The sequence below is a fragment of the Hyperolius riggenbachi genome, chromosome 8, assembly GCF_040937935.1.
Source record: "Hyperolius riggenbachi isolate aHypRig1 chromosome 8, aHypRig1.pri, whole genome shotgun sequence".
Taxonomy (NCBI): domain Eukaryota; kingdom Metazoa; phylum Chordata; class Amphibia; order Anura; family Hyperoliidae; genus Hyperolius; species Hyperolius riggenbachi.
Window position 1 is genome coordinate 140,803,704 of NC_090653.1, and position 14,488 is coordinate 140,818,191.

The following is a 14,488-nucleotide window of genomic DNA, read 5'->3' on the forward strand; positions in this document are numbered from 1 at the left end:
CGAGATGGACAAAATGGACAAACCAGGTAGAGGAAGAGGTAGAGGCAGGCCCAGAGGAAGGCCACCAGGCACCGGCAGGTCTGTGCGAGGTGGTGTTTCTCTGATTTCGTGCGGACCTGCCCCAAAATACAGTGCTCAGAAGAAGGCACGTGCCATCACTTCCCAAAATCGTGAGGAGGTGATTGAGTTTTTAACACAGAACACCTCATCTCCCGCAGCCACCAGCGCTACAACAAGCACCACATCCGCTGCATTTGACACTTCGCAGGAGTTATTTGGTGGTGGTGGTGAAATCACTGATTCCCAGCCACTACTGCCACAACAACAAGAAGGCGCAGGTACACCACCTCATACGTCTGAGTTAGGTGCCGATAATATGGACGTAACGTGTGTGGATGGGGATGATGGTGGACCACCTGAAGTTGGTGCACTTGAGGAGGTGTCTGAAGAAAGCACAGCTGGCCAGGAGGATTATGATGACGATTATACGGATACCACATATGTTCCCGGTAGAGGAGATGACCAGGGGGACAGTTCAGAGGAGGAGTCAGAGAGGAGTAGGAGGAGACAACTCCATGATAGAAGCAGAGGGAGCTCATCCTCAGAAACAGCTGGGGGCAGTGTCCGGCGCCATGTATCGCCAGCTATGGCCAGCCAGCACACATGCCCTTCAACGTCAGCTGCTGATGCCACCGTAGCGCCATCAGCCCAGGGGGGCTCAGCGGTTTGGAAATTTTTTCACGTGTGTGTCTCAGATCGGAGCAAAGCCATCTGTTGTCTCTGCCAGCAAAAATTGAGCCGTGGAAAGGCCAACTCTCACGTAGGGACAAGTGCCTTACGAAGGCACCTGGAGAGAAGGCACAAACAGCTATGGCAAGAACACCTGAGGAAAAGCAGCACCCCTCAAAAGACAAGCCACCCTCCTTCTCCTCTTCCTCCTTCAGGTGCATCATCTTCATCCACTTTCTCCCTTGCACCTTCACAGCCACCCTCCTCCACCCCGCCTCTTCCCTTCAGCGGTTCCTTCTCCTCTGCCCACAGCAGTACCCAGCTGTCCGTGAAGGAAGTATTTGAGCGGAAGAAGCAAATGTCTGCCAGTCACCCTCTTGCCTGGCGTCTGACAGCTGGCGTGGCGGAACTATTAGCTCGCCAGCTATTACCATACAAGCAGGTGGAGTCGGAGGCTTTCCGTAAGTTTGTGGCCATTGGTACACCGCAGTGGAAGATACCAGGCCGCAATTATTTTTCACAAAAGGCCATACCCAAACTCTACCGTGCAGTTGAGAGGCAAGTGGTGTCATCTCTGGCACACAGCGTTGGGTCAAGGGTCCACCTGACCACGGATGCCTGGTCTGCCAAGCACGGGCAGGGCCACTACATTACATACACAGCCCATTGGGTCAACCTGGTGACCGATGGCAGCAAGCAGGGAGTACGTGGCTGCGCAGCAGACCGACTTGTCACACCTCCACGGCTTGCAGGCAGGCCTCCAGCCACCTCCTCTTCACCTGCTACCACCGCTTCGCTGTCGTCATCCTCCTCCTCCTCCTTGGCTGGTGCCACGATCTCCTCTCCAGCTACACAGCCCCAGCACCCCAGGGCCTATGCTGCATGCCAGGTACGACGGTGTCATGCAGTGTTAGACATGTCTTGCCTGAAAGCGGAGAGTCACACTGGAGCAGCTCTCCTGGCTGCTCTTAACAAACAGGTGGAGCAATGGCTGACCCCACACATGTGGTGTGTGACAACGGCAGCAATCTGATTGCTGCGTTGAATTTGGGAAAGCTGACACACATACCCTGCATGGCACATGTGCTGAATCTGGTCGTGCAAAGATTTGTGTCCAAGTACCCAGGCTTAGAGGACGTTCCGGAAGCAGGCCAGGAAGTTGTGTGGGCATTTCAGGCGCTCTTACGAGGCCATGGCACGCTTTGCGGAGATTCAGCGTAGAAACAACTTGCCGGTGAGACGCCTGATTTGCGATAGCCCGACTCGCTGGAATTCCACCCTGCTGATGTTCTCTCACCTGCTAGACCAGGAGAAAGCCGTCACCCACTACCTGTATCATTACAGTACAAGGACCATTCAATGTTTGACCACATGATGGCAGTAAAGATAGAAATGTATATCTCGCAGTGGGTAGAAATTTTAAAATAGTGTTTTAGCGTTATGTATATGATATTCTATGTATAACAATAGTAGTGAGATGAATAGCTACAGAATCTTAGGCAAATAGTGTTTTTTAACGTATATGCTGTGTACAAGCCAACTTAGCGGCAGTGGTGCTCAGCAGAGCTCGAATATTCGAGTAGCTCGAATATTCGAGCTCTTTTCCAGCTATTCGAGCTCGGTATTCGAGCTCCGAATAGCTGTAGCTATTCGAATGGGCTATTCGCGTACACTCGAATAGCCCATTCACTATTCGAGCTATTAGAGCAAACGGCGCTATTCGAGCTCGGTACCGAGCTCGAATAGCGTCATAGCCCAGATTGATGTCCTTAGAGCCAATCAGAGGGCTCCCAGGCCCTCTGACGGCAGCCAATCACAGAGGGGGACCCTGGCCAGCCCCTACCCTATAAATAGCGGCCGCCATGTTACGTTTCTCCGTCCTTGCCTGAGACTTGCATAGAGAGAGAGTTGCTCCTTTGTGCTTTGGCTTAGCAAGAGCTTTATTGTGGTCATTTACCTAGCATTTTTGCTCACATACACCTCCTATACACACCTATATTGTTGTTAGTTAGTTAGACATTGTATTTTAGTTAGTAGCTTTTGTGTTACATAGAGACAGGCCAGCTGCTGCAGGCTTACAGCTTTAGGCCTTAGGGCCTTGCCTGTGTGGGCAGCTGTCCTCCTGTCCTCTGTTTATTTCTCTCTATTCTATACCAGTATTTCTGCTGTCCTTTACTACTGATTGTATTAGTATTGTAGTTATATACTGTAACTGTACTAGGACACTCACTGTCACTGTTCATAGGCTACTAGCTGCTCCTGCGTGTGTGCACTCACTGTCTGTGTACACACTACACACACTCTATTTCCTTCTGATAACTGATTGATTATTGTAATTAAATATTGTAATTAGTTAGTTGTACTCACTGTTACTACTTACTGTACTAGGAGTCTAGGACACTCAGTCACTGTTCATAGGCTACTAGCTCCTGCGTGTGTGCACTCACTGTCTGTGTACACACTACACACACTCTATTTCCTTCTGATAACTGATTGATTATTGTAATTAGTTAGTTGTACTTACTGTTACTACTTACTCTTACTGTACTAGGAGTCTAGGACACTCAGTCACTGTTCATAGGCTACTAGCTCCTGCGTGTGTGCACTCACTGTCTGTGTACACACACTACACACACTCTATTTCCTTCTGATAACTGATTGCTTATTGTAATTAGTTAGTTGTACTTACTGTTACTACTTACTCTTACTGTACTAGGAGTCTAGGACACTCAGTCACTGTTCATAGGCTACTAGCTCCTGCGTGTGTGCACTCACTGTCTGTGTACACACACTACACACACTCTATTTCCTTCTGATAACTGATTGATTATTGTAATTAGTTAGTTGTACTTACTGTTACTACTTACTCTTACTGTACTAGGAGTCTAGGACACTCAGTCACTGTTCATAGGCTACTAGCTCCTGCGTGTGTGCACTCACTGTCTGTGTACACACACTACACACACTCTATTTCCTTCTGATAACTGATTGCTTATTGTAATTAGTTAGTTGTACTTCCTGACTGTTACTACTTACTTACTGTACTAGGGACACTCACTCAGTCACCTCACCCACCAACCCACTCCATTAAAGTACCCCACTTTTCACCCGCCCTTTTAAAAAACTTTTGTCTATACGCCCAAAACATCGAAGATGTCTGGAAGTGGCAGCCAGCGCGGTTTGGGCAAGGGGAAGGGCAGCAAGGGAATCAGGAGGAGAGGGAGCAGCATTGTGGCAAGCCGTGGGCGCAGGCGCGCCACCATGCACAGTTCCGCAGCAGCAGCAGCAGCGTCAGTGGCTAACATTCCTCCCATAGCCACTGGCCGTGGACGCCTTGGGCGCCGCCCAGCAGGAGCATCTGCAACTCACGCTGCAGAGACACAGCAGCAGCAGCGTGTAGCACCTGCTCCGATTTTCCTCCAGCCGGGTCGGAAACGTCCCATTGAGGAAAAGCATGCAGACACTGTGGTGCAACTGATGATGGAGGATGAGCAGCCCGCCATCAGCTCTGCATCCGAGGCCTCCACCCTCACCACCACCCCTGTTCGCAGCAGCCACCCAGCAGGGCCTGGGGAGGAGGCCAGTTCACCGTCAGTTGGCGACCTGTCATTCAGCAGTCTTTTGACCCCAGGCATCATGAGTCAATTGTCTGCTGTTGTTGGCGATTTTGAGGAGGAGATGCTGATGGGCACTTTGGGGGATGAGGGATTGGACAGCAAGACTGTGGCGACAGTCAAGCAGCCCATCCATGCATCAGGAGAGGAGTTTGGGGGGTCCTCATCCCAGCAGGACATGTTTCAGGAGGGGGAGGATGATGATGACCCGGTGACAGACAGAGACTGGGTGCCACCACCTCCAGGGGATGTCGTCCTCAGCAGCTCTGAGGAGGAGGAGGAGGATGCTCTTGTGGGCCTTGCAAGGAGGCGCATCATTGCAAGCATTGGCAGCAGCAGTAGGCAGGTCCCACAGCCTGCTGGTGTCTCAGGCTCAGCAGCAGCAGCAGCAGCATCTGCCAGTACCACCACCAGCCGCACCCAAGCCCCCCAAGCCCCCCCCCAACCACCACAGGGAGACAGGCAGCAGCGCTTCCATGCCGTAGGGGGATGTTTCTGTCACCAATCTGGCGCTTTATCACCATGCCCACAGTGTACAGCAAGTACGCCACTTGCAACCACTGTCAGCGGAAGTTGAGCAGAGGTGCAGACCCCTTAAAGTTCTGCACCAGTTCGCTCATCAACCACCTTGCTGCGAAACATTTCCACCAGCATCAGGAGTTCCAGAGGCTGAAGGCATCTGGTGCTGGCAGTGGCACCACACCCATCACTGCACAGCCTTCAGCAGCAGCAGCAACAGCAGCCACCCGCCCTCCTGCTCCTCCAGCAGCACCAGCAGGAGTGCGGAAACGCACTGCTCTTCCCCTCTCTGCAACTTCGCCGCCGACACTGAGGCCTGTTCTGGCAGCCAGTCCTCAGTGGCCTCCTCCGCTGTGTCTGCTGATTCCCGTGCCAGCAAAAGGCCACGCCAGAGCCTTTTGTGCGAGTCCTTCCAGGGGGTGGTTAGGGCTCTGCCTCCCAGCAGCCGTCGCGTGCGGCAGCTGAACGGCTTGCTGGCACGGGCCATGTGCTCCCAACTCCTGCCGTACACGCTCGTGCAGGAGGGGAGCGACATTCGTGCGCTGCTTGCTTGCGCAGCCCCAGACTGGCAGCTCCCCAGCATACACTTTTTCTCCCACAAGGCCATTCCTGCACTGCACCGCTTTGTGATGGCCAATGTGGAGCGAGGGCTGGAGCACGCGGTTGGTGAAAGGGTCCACGTCACCATGGACTCCTGGAGCAGCCGCTTCGGGACAGGCCGCTACCTGTCCTTCACTGTCCACTGGGTCAGCTTGGTGGAAGGGGGTGAGGATGGGAGAGCAGCAGCGGGCACAGCAGCAGCAGCAACACAGTGGGTGGTGCCCCCCCGCAGGGTCAGGGGAACTGCAGCAGGTTCCTCCGATCCTCTGCCATCCTCCGGCACACCTGGCCAAACCCTTCGCCTCAGCAGCAGCGTGAAGGCCCGCCACTGCCAAGCGCTGCTGCACTTGGTCAGCCTTGGGAAGACCAAGCTGACGGCAACCCATGTGTTGGCCAAACTCCAGGAGCAGGAGAGGATTTGGCTGACCCCCAGAGGCCTCAGAGTCGGAGAGGTGGTGGCCGACAATGGGGCCAATCTGGTTGCCGCAATAGACAGGGGAAACCTGACCCACATCCCCTGTCTTGCCCACGTGCTGAACCTGGTGGTGCAGAAGTTCTTGCGCACCTACCAGGGGATGGGCGAACTGCTGGAAACGGCAAGGAATGTTGTGCGTCACTGCCGGCGCTCGGCTGCAGCCTGTGCGAGCCTGGAAGACGTGCAAAAGGAGCTGGATCTGCCACGCCATCGGCTGATCCTTGACGTTCCGACTCGCTGGAACTCCACCCTGGCGATGTTGGAGCGTCTGGTTGAACAGAAGCGCGCTGTCAAACAGTACCTTGCCCTGGCCACTGTTTCCGCCGCTCAGAGAAGGGACAAGACCAGCAACATCCCGTCCATCGTCCCCGATGATGACTGGAGGCACATGCAGCAGGTGTGCTTAGTGCTGGCTCCCTTTCTGCAGGCCACTAACATGGTGAGCAGGGACCATGCTATGGTCTGCGAGTGGGTGCCCCTGGTTTGTCTGCTGAACAGGGCCCTCAATGCTTTGCTGGAACAGGGAGCGGCAGCCTTGGACCAGCAGGAGCGGCAAGCAGCTGCACAGTCCACCTCTGAGGGGGAGGAGGAGGAGGACTTGGTGGAGGTCCCTGACCTTGCTGCTGATGAGGGGGATCAGCACAGTGCAGCTGAGTTGGTGCGGGGGTGGAGAGAGGATGAGGCTGACGAGGCAGAGGAGGAGGATGAGGACAGCAGCACTGCCGTCGATGTGCCAGCAGACGTGGCCCGCCTCTTCCCAATGGCAGCGCACATGCTGACGTGCCTGCGCAGAGACCCCAGGGTGATCCAGATGAAGCAGAGGGAGGACATCTGGATCAGCATGATGTTGGACCCACGCCTCAAGGGGAAGTTGAGCCAGTTCCTGCCTCCTGCAGGAGGAGACCCAGCGCAACAAATAAGGAGCTTGCAGCAGGCCCTTGTTGAGCGCTTGGAGGAAGCCTTCCCCCAGCCTTCCACCCCCACTGTCCAGCAGCCAGCACAGAGGCAGCAGCAGGTGCCTGCATCCAGCAGCAAGCGCCCCACAGACCTGATGTCTCTCAGCCACGAGCTCTACAGGACTGTAGAGGCTCCGGCAGCAGTGACTAGAGAGGAGGTGCATGCAGCAGCATCCTCCACCGGTCACAGCCAGCGCCTGACCCGCATGGTGGCTGACTACATGGGGTCCTACAGCGGGCTTGACAGCGATGCCCCTGTTGATCCCATGGAGTATTGGGTCAAGCGCCTGGAGATCTGGAGCGAGCTGGCGCAGTACGCCCTGGAAGTGCTGTCCTGCCCCCCTTCCAGCGTGCTGTCCGAGCGCTGCTTCAGTGCAGCTGGTGGCGTGGTCACCGAGAAACGCTCACGTCTGTCTCACAAGTCTGTGGACAGACTGACGTTTCTCAAGATGAACCAGGCATGGGTGGAAGGCGAGTTCCTGGCCCCTGTTGTCGGCGAGAGGGGGACATGAACTGGCTAAGAACCATCGTTAATGTGCCTTACCACCCTTTACCACCTCCTGGCTCCTGCTCACTAAGCCAGCCTGGTTCACTTTGACTATTACGTCGCCTGCAGCCACACATTTTACACCTACAGTGGGCTGCTGTGTACTGCCCTTCTGCTGTCTGTCTGTGTTTCCCACTGCCAGGGTACACAGATTTACCTTCTGCTGCCACTCTGCCACCAGCTATTACGTCAAACAATAGCTATATATCTGTGTAATTTGTTTTACAAACAAAACCAAAAAACCATAAAAAAAAAAAAAAGGTTTAATTTTTCTGAGGTGCCCGGGTTGAAATATGTGTTGTCCCAGTTGTGTATTGGACACGATGTGGGCTGCACGACCGCTGTCTGGGACCTCCTGTTGTGTTCATTTACGGCCTGGTATCACCGCTAGGTACCAGGGCTATTATGTCACGCTGCCTGCCTGCTGCCACACTCACACTACTCCTCCATTCCTCCTGCTGATGCTGCTGTCTGTCTGTGTTTCCCAACGCCAGGGTACACAGATTTACCTTCTGCTGCCACTCTGCCACCAGCTATTACGTCAAACAATAGCTGCTCACATTACTCCTCCATTCCTCCTGCTGCTGCTGCTGCTGTCTGTCTGTCTGTGTTTCCCAACGCCAGGGTACACAGATTTACCTTCTGCTGCCACTCTGCCACCAGCTATTACGTCAAAAAATAGCTATATCTGTCTGTGTAATTTGTTGTAAAAACAAAACTACAAAACCATAAAAAAAAAAAAAAAGGTTTAATTTTTCTGAGGTGCCCGGGTTGAAAACTGTGTTGTCCCAGTTGTGTATTGGACACAATGTGGGCTGCACGACCGCTGTCTGGGACCTCCTGCCTGCTGTGTTTATTTACAGCCCTGGTATCACCGATAGGTACCAGGGCTATTATGTCACGCTGCCTGCCTCATTGACTGCCTGCTGCCACACACTCATCCTCCTCCTCCTGCTGCTGAATTTACCTCCTGCTGTCTGTGTGTTTCCACTGCCAGGGAGCACATACAATGGCGCTTCCAACATGCGTGCGCCACCAGCTATTTGTTACGCTCAAAAATAGCTGCATTTCTTTAAAAAAACAAATTTGAAAAGAGAAATAAGTGAAGAAGAAGACGATATAGAAGAAGATGAAGAAGATGAAGAAGAAGAAGAAGAAGAAGAAGACGATATAGAAGAAGATGAAGAAGATGAAGAAGAAGAAGAAGAAGAAGAAGACGATATAGAAGAAGATGAAGAAGATGAAGAAGAAGAAGAAGAAGAAGAAGACGATATAGAAGAAGATGAAGAAGATGAAGAAGAAGACGATATAGAAGAAGATGAAGAAGATGAAGAAGAAGAAGAAGAAGAAGAAGAAGAAGAAGAAGACGATATAGAAGAAGATGAAGAAGATGAAGAAGAAGAAGAAGAAGAAGAAGACGATATAGAAGAAGATGAAGAAGAAGAAGAAGAAGATGAAGAAGATGAAGAAAAAGAAGATGAAGAAGAAGAAGATGATGATGAAGAAGATGAAGAAGAAGAAGAAGAAGAAGACAATATAAAAGAAGAAGAAGATATAGAAGAAGATATAGAAGAAGAAGATATAGAAGAAGAAGATATAGAAGAAGAAGAAGAAGATATAGAAGATAAAGAAGAAGAAGAAGAAGAAGAAGAAGAAGAAGAAGAAGATGATGAAGAAGAAGAAGAAGAAGAAGAAGAAGATGAAGAAGATGAAGAAAAAGAAGAAGATGATGATGAAGAAGAAGAAGAAGAAGAAGAAGAAGAAGAAGAAGATGAAGAAGAAGAAGAAGAAGAAGAAGAAGAAGAAGAAGACAATATAAAAGAAGAAGAAGATATAGAAGAAGATATAGAAGAAGAAGATATAGAAGAAGAAGATATAGAAGAAGAAGATATAGAAGAAGAAGATATAGAAGATAAAGAAGAAGAAGAAGAAGAAGAAGAAGAAGAAGATATAGAAGAAGAAGATATAGAAGAAGAAGATATAGAAGATAAAGAAGAAGAAGAAGAAGAAGAAGAAGAAGAAGAAGAAGAAGAAGAAGAAGAAGAAGAAGAAGAAGAAGAAGAAGAAGAAGAAGAAGAAGAAGAAGAAGAAGAAGTATATACAGTACTGAACAAATTTCTGGACACAACTTCTCTTTTCAACTTTTTTTTTTTAAAGGAACATCCCCACATAATCACTTGCTGTTGTTACTTGGAAAAAAAGAGGTTTCTTGCATCATTCACCCTCAAAACAAGTGTTGGAAGCTATTTAAGGCCATTTCGAATAGTCAGCTCGAATAATGAGCTCGAATACCGACTCGAATAGTGAGCTCAAATTCCGAGGTCGAATCTAATAGTAAAAATTATTCGACTCGAATATTCGACTGATCTCGAATAATTTACTATTCGAATTCGACCTAACTCGAATTTTGAAAAGGGGTATTTGAGCACCACTACTTAGCGGTGTACTGCTGAAAGCCAGATAGAGGGAGATCACGTGGGATGGGGGAGGACCCAGTATTTGGTTAAAGTCGGGCTGCGCACTGGCTACGCTAGCCCCTGATGAGTCTGATTGGAAGACTAAACGCGTAGGGCGGAGCCAGTGCGTGTGACGTCATTCCGTACGGAAATCCGGAACGGGGAGCTGGAGCATCATGGGGACCTACTATAGTGCGGGACGCCGCCGGATAGTCGCAGGTAGACCCAGATGATCTTCAGCCTCACCGCTCAGATGTGCTTTTTATCTTCTTTTAGCTTGTAAGTAGGCCATTGGCGCGAGAAGCGCAAGTGTGATATATGGTGGTTTTTTCATACTACGCCATGAGGAGTTTGTTCAGTTTGTTTTAAAAGTTTTATGAAGAATAAATACATTTTCTACTGCATTGGATGGTGTGATTCACTGAAGGTCGTGGTGAATACACAGATTTGAGCCTGAGCCCCACCTAAAGAAAGAGGTGGTTAGAATCTGGTGAGCCCCTTTTATGTCGGTGGAGGGTGCACTCATGTCCATGCAGCACAATTTGGAGTGGTGTCAATATTAGAGGCAGGATTACGCTATGTGCAATATGTTTTTTCTGCTTCAGGTTTCCTAAGAGAGCGCAGTGGAACCGTTTAAATTTAAATTTATTGCCAACCTTAAAGGACATTTCCACAGCGAACTCACAGCATCCACAGGCAATTTTATAAGGACTTTTGACAGTATCGGTATTTATGAATTTTCCTGTACTAATCAGTTGAGTGGCGCAGCCAGTTATATTGGATGAACCCTTGGACTACTGGTTGCACAGGCTTGACCTGTGGCCAGAGCTGTCCCAATTTGCCATACAACTTCTCTCTTGCCCTGCCGCAAGCGTCCTGTCAGAAAGGACCTTCAGTGCAGCTGGAGGCATAGTTACTGAGAAGAGAAGTCGCCTAAGTCACAACAGTGTTCAGTACCTGACCTTTATCAAGATGAATGAGGAATGGATTCCGGAGGGCTACTGCACGACCAAAGACTAAGTCAGTCCCCACACACAGCATCTCTGCCTGCAGGCCGCTTGACTGCCTTCTCCGCCACCACCAACAGGGTCCAGGACTCTAGGCGGATTCCTGAATTTTTAAGGCCGCTGCTAGCAGCGGCCGCTACACTAATTTTTCTGGTGCGTGTACATGCCTGCCTAATTTTTCTGGCTGCACTGCGGGCGGCTGCAACAACAAAACAAAAGGCATGTACATGTGCCCATCCCCCTTCATGATCATTACCTTGCCGCGGTGAAGGGGCTTGCGCATCACAATGAAGCAATGACCGCCGGCTATTTGAGTGTCTCGGGTGGGGGTGGCACACAAAAGATAATAAGGTCATTGCTTCATTGTGGTCAGACCAAATTTGATCAGCTGGACAGTCACTGTTGTTCTATCATTGAGCTACCACAGCCCGGCGACCATATGGGCTTGAAAAACGCCACGGCCTACACTCTGGCCACAGTGCACACCAGTCCAGTACGGCCGTCACTACGCAAACAGCTGTTTGCGGTGCGTTACACAGTGAGTTTGGTGTATCAGTGTGTAGCAGAACTCTAATTACACTCCCTGATTGATGTATACCCATGCAAGTCGTTTTAAAGCACTTTAGGCCTGCAATTTAGCATTCAATGTGATTTCTGCCCTTAATATGCTGCTTTGCGTCAAATCCAGATTTTTCCCCAGGACTTTGGGCATGTATCCCACTCCGCCATGCCCCCCTCCAGGTGTTAGACCCCTTGAAACATCTTTTCCATCACTTTTGTTGCCAGCATAATTTTTTCTATTTTTGAAAGTTCGCATCCCCATTGAAGTCTATTGCGGAACTTTTCCGCGAACCGAACCTTCCGCGAAAGTTCGCGAACCGAAAATCGGAGGTTCGCGACATCTCTAATGTTAATCAGTTGTCTTTTTTTCCCAAGCTAAATAATCCCAATTGTCCAACCTTACTTGGTAATTGAGATCTTCCATCCCTTTAATTAATTTAGTTGTCCGTCTTTGTACCTGTTCTAAAAAGTCAATGTCCTTTCTATAGTGTGGTGCCCAAAACTGTAACCTATACTTCAAATATGGCTTTGCAAGTAATGTATAAAGAGGTAGTAGTATAATAGGATCACAATTTTTTTCCAGCTTTAGGCATCCAATGATTGTATTTACTTTAGCTGTCACTGCTTGGCATTGTATACAGTTATATGACTTATCAACCAGTATTCACAAGTCCTTTTCCAGGTCTGATGTTTCCAGCTGTATGCCATTTGACATGGTGCTCTATCACTGATACATCCAAGGCACATGACCAGGGGTGTAGCTACAATTCACTGGGCCCCATAGCAAATTTTGTGGTTGGGCCCCCCCATTTCTTCACCCCCATAACCGACCCCACCCCCTTCTTCCTCAGTACTGCACATACTGAAGGAAGCAGAGATCAGCACACACTACAGCTAGTTTACTTTCAATACAGGCACAGAGTAACCGCTTATACTGCACATACTGGAGGCAGCAGAGATCAGAACACACTGCAGCTAGTATACCATCAGTGCAGGCATAAAGTATCAGCTTATAGGGCACGTTCCACTAGGAGTGTTTGCGATACTAAATTGCAAATTGCTAACGATTTTTAATTCGCTATGTTTTGCTTAACAACATAGGAATTGCGGTAGGTATTTTCCACTACCGCGATTCGATTTTTACAAAAGTGCAAACGCGATGCAGAGCAATTTTTACCATGATTTTGTTATGCAGTGCATTGCACAGTAAAATCACATAAAAAAAAATTAGGGACTTGCTGAATCACAATCATTAACGTTTAGCGCAAGCGCTAGCTAGTGGAAAAGGGCCCATACTGTACATATTGGAGGTAGCAGAGATCAGCACACACTGCAGCTAGTTTACTGTGAGTACAGGCACAGAGTAACAGCTTATACTGTACATACTGGAAGCAGCTAACATCAGCACACACTGCAGCTAGTATACTATCAGTACAGGCACAGAGAAACAGCTTACAGTATATTGTACATACTGGAGGTAGCAGAGATCAGCACACGCTGCAGCTAATATACTATCAGTACAGGCACAGAGTAACAGATTACACTGAACATATTGGAGGTAGCCGAGATCAGCGCACACTGCAGCTAGTTACATACTGGAAGTAGCAGAGTTCAGCGCATACTGCAGCTACATTACTATCAGTGCAGGCACAGAGTAACAGCTCATACTGTACATACAGGAAGCAGCAAAGATCAGTGGTGCTCAGCAGAGCTCGAATATTTGAGTAGCTCGAATATTCGAGCTCTTTTTCAGCTATTCGAGCTCGGTATTCGAGCTCCGAATAGCTGCAGCTATTCGAATGGGCTATTCGAGTAAACGCGAATAGCCCATTCACTATTCGAGCTATTCGAGCAAACGGCGCTATTCGAGCTCGAATACCGAGCTCGAATAGCGTCATAGCCCAGATTGATGTCCTTAGAGCCAATCAGAGGGCTCCCAGGCCCTCTGACGGCAGCCAATCACAGAGGGGGACCCTGGCCAGCCCCTACCCTATAAATAGCGGCCGCCATGTTACGTTTCTCCGTCCTTGCCTGAGACTTGCATAGAGAGAGAGTTGCTCCTTTGTGCTTTGGCTTAGCAAGAGGTCTATTGTGGTCATTTACCTAGCATTTTTGCTCACATACACCTCCTATACACACCTATATTGTTGTTAGTTAGATAGACATTGTATTTTAGTTAGTAGCTTTTGTGTTACATAGAGACAGGCCAGCTGCTGCTGCAGGCTTACAGCTTTAGGCCTCAGGGCCTGCCTGTGTGGGCAGCTGTCCTCCTGTCCTCTGTTAGTTTATTTCTCATTAGTATTAGACAGTATTAGATAGTATTAGACAGTATTTCTGCTGTTCTTTACTACTTAGTGATTGTATTTTGTATTGTAGTTATATACTGTAACTGTACTAGGACACTCACTGACTGTCACTGTTCATAGGCTAGCTCCTGCGTGTGCTTGCACTCACTGTCTGTGTACACACACTATTTCCTTCTGAATAGTTATATACTGTAGCTGTACTAGGACACTCACTGACTGTCACTGTTCATAGGCTAGCTCCTGCGTGTGCTTGCACTCACTGTCTGTGTACACACACTCTATTTCCTTCTGAATAGTTATATACTGTAGCTGTACTAGGACACTCACTGACTGTCACTGTTCATAGGCTAGCTCCTGCGTGTGCTTGCACTCACTGTCTGTGTACACACACTCTATTTCCTTCTGAATAGTTATATACTGTAACTGTACTAGGACACTCACTGTCACTGTTCATAGGCTACTAGCTCCTGCGTGTGTGTGTGCACTCACTGTCTGTGTACTGTACACACTCTATTTCCTTCTGAATAGTTATATACTGTAACTGTACTAGGACACTCACTGACTGTCACTGTTCATAGGCTAGTTCCTGCGTGTGCGTGCACTCACTGTCTGTGTACTGTACACACACTCTATTTCCTTCTGAATAGTTATACACTGTAACTGTACTAGGACACTCACTGTCACTGTTCATAGGCTACTAGCTCCTGCGTGTGTGTGT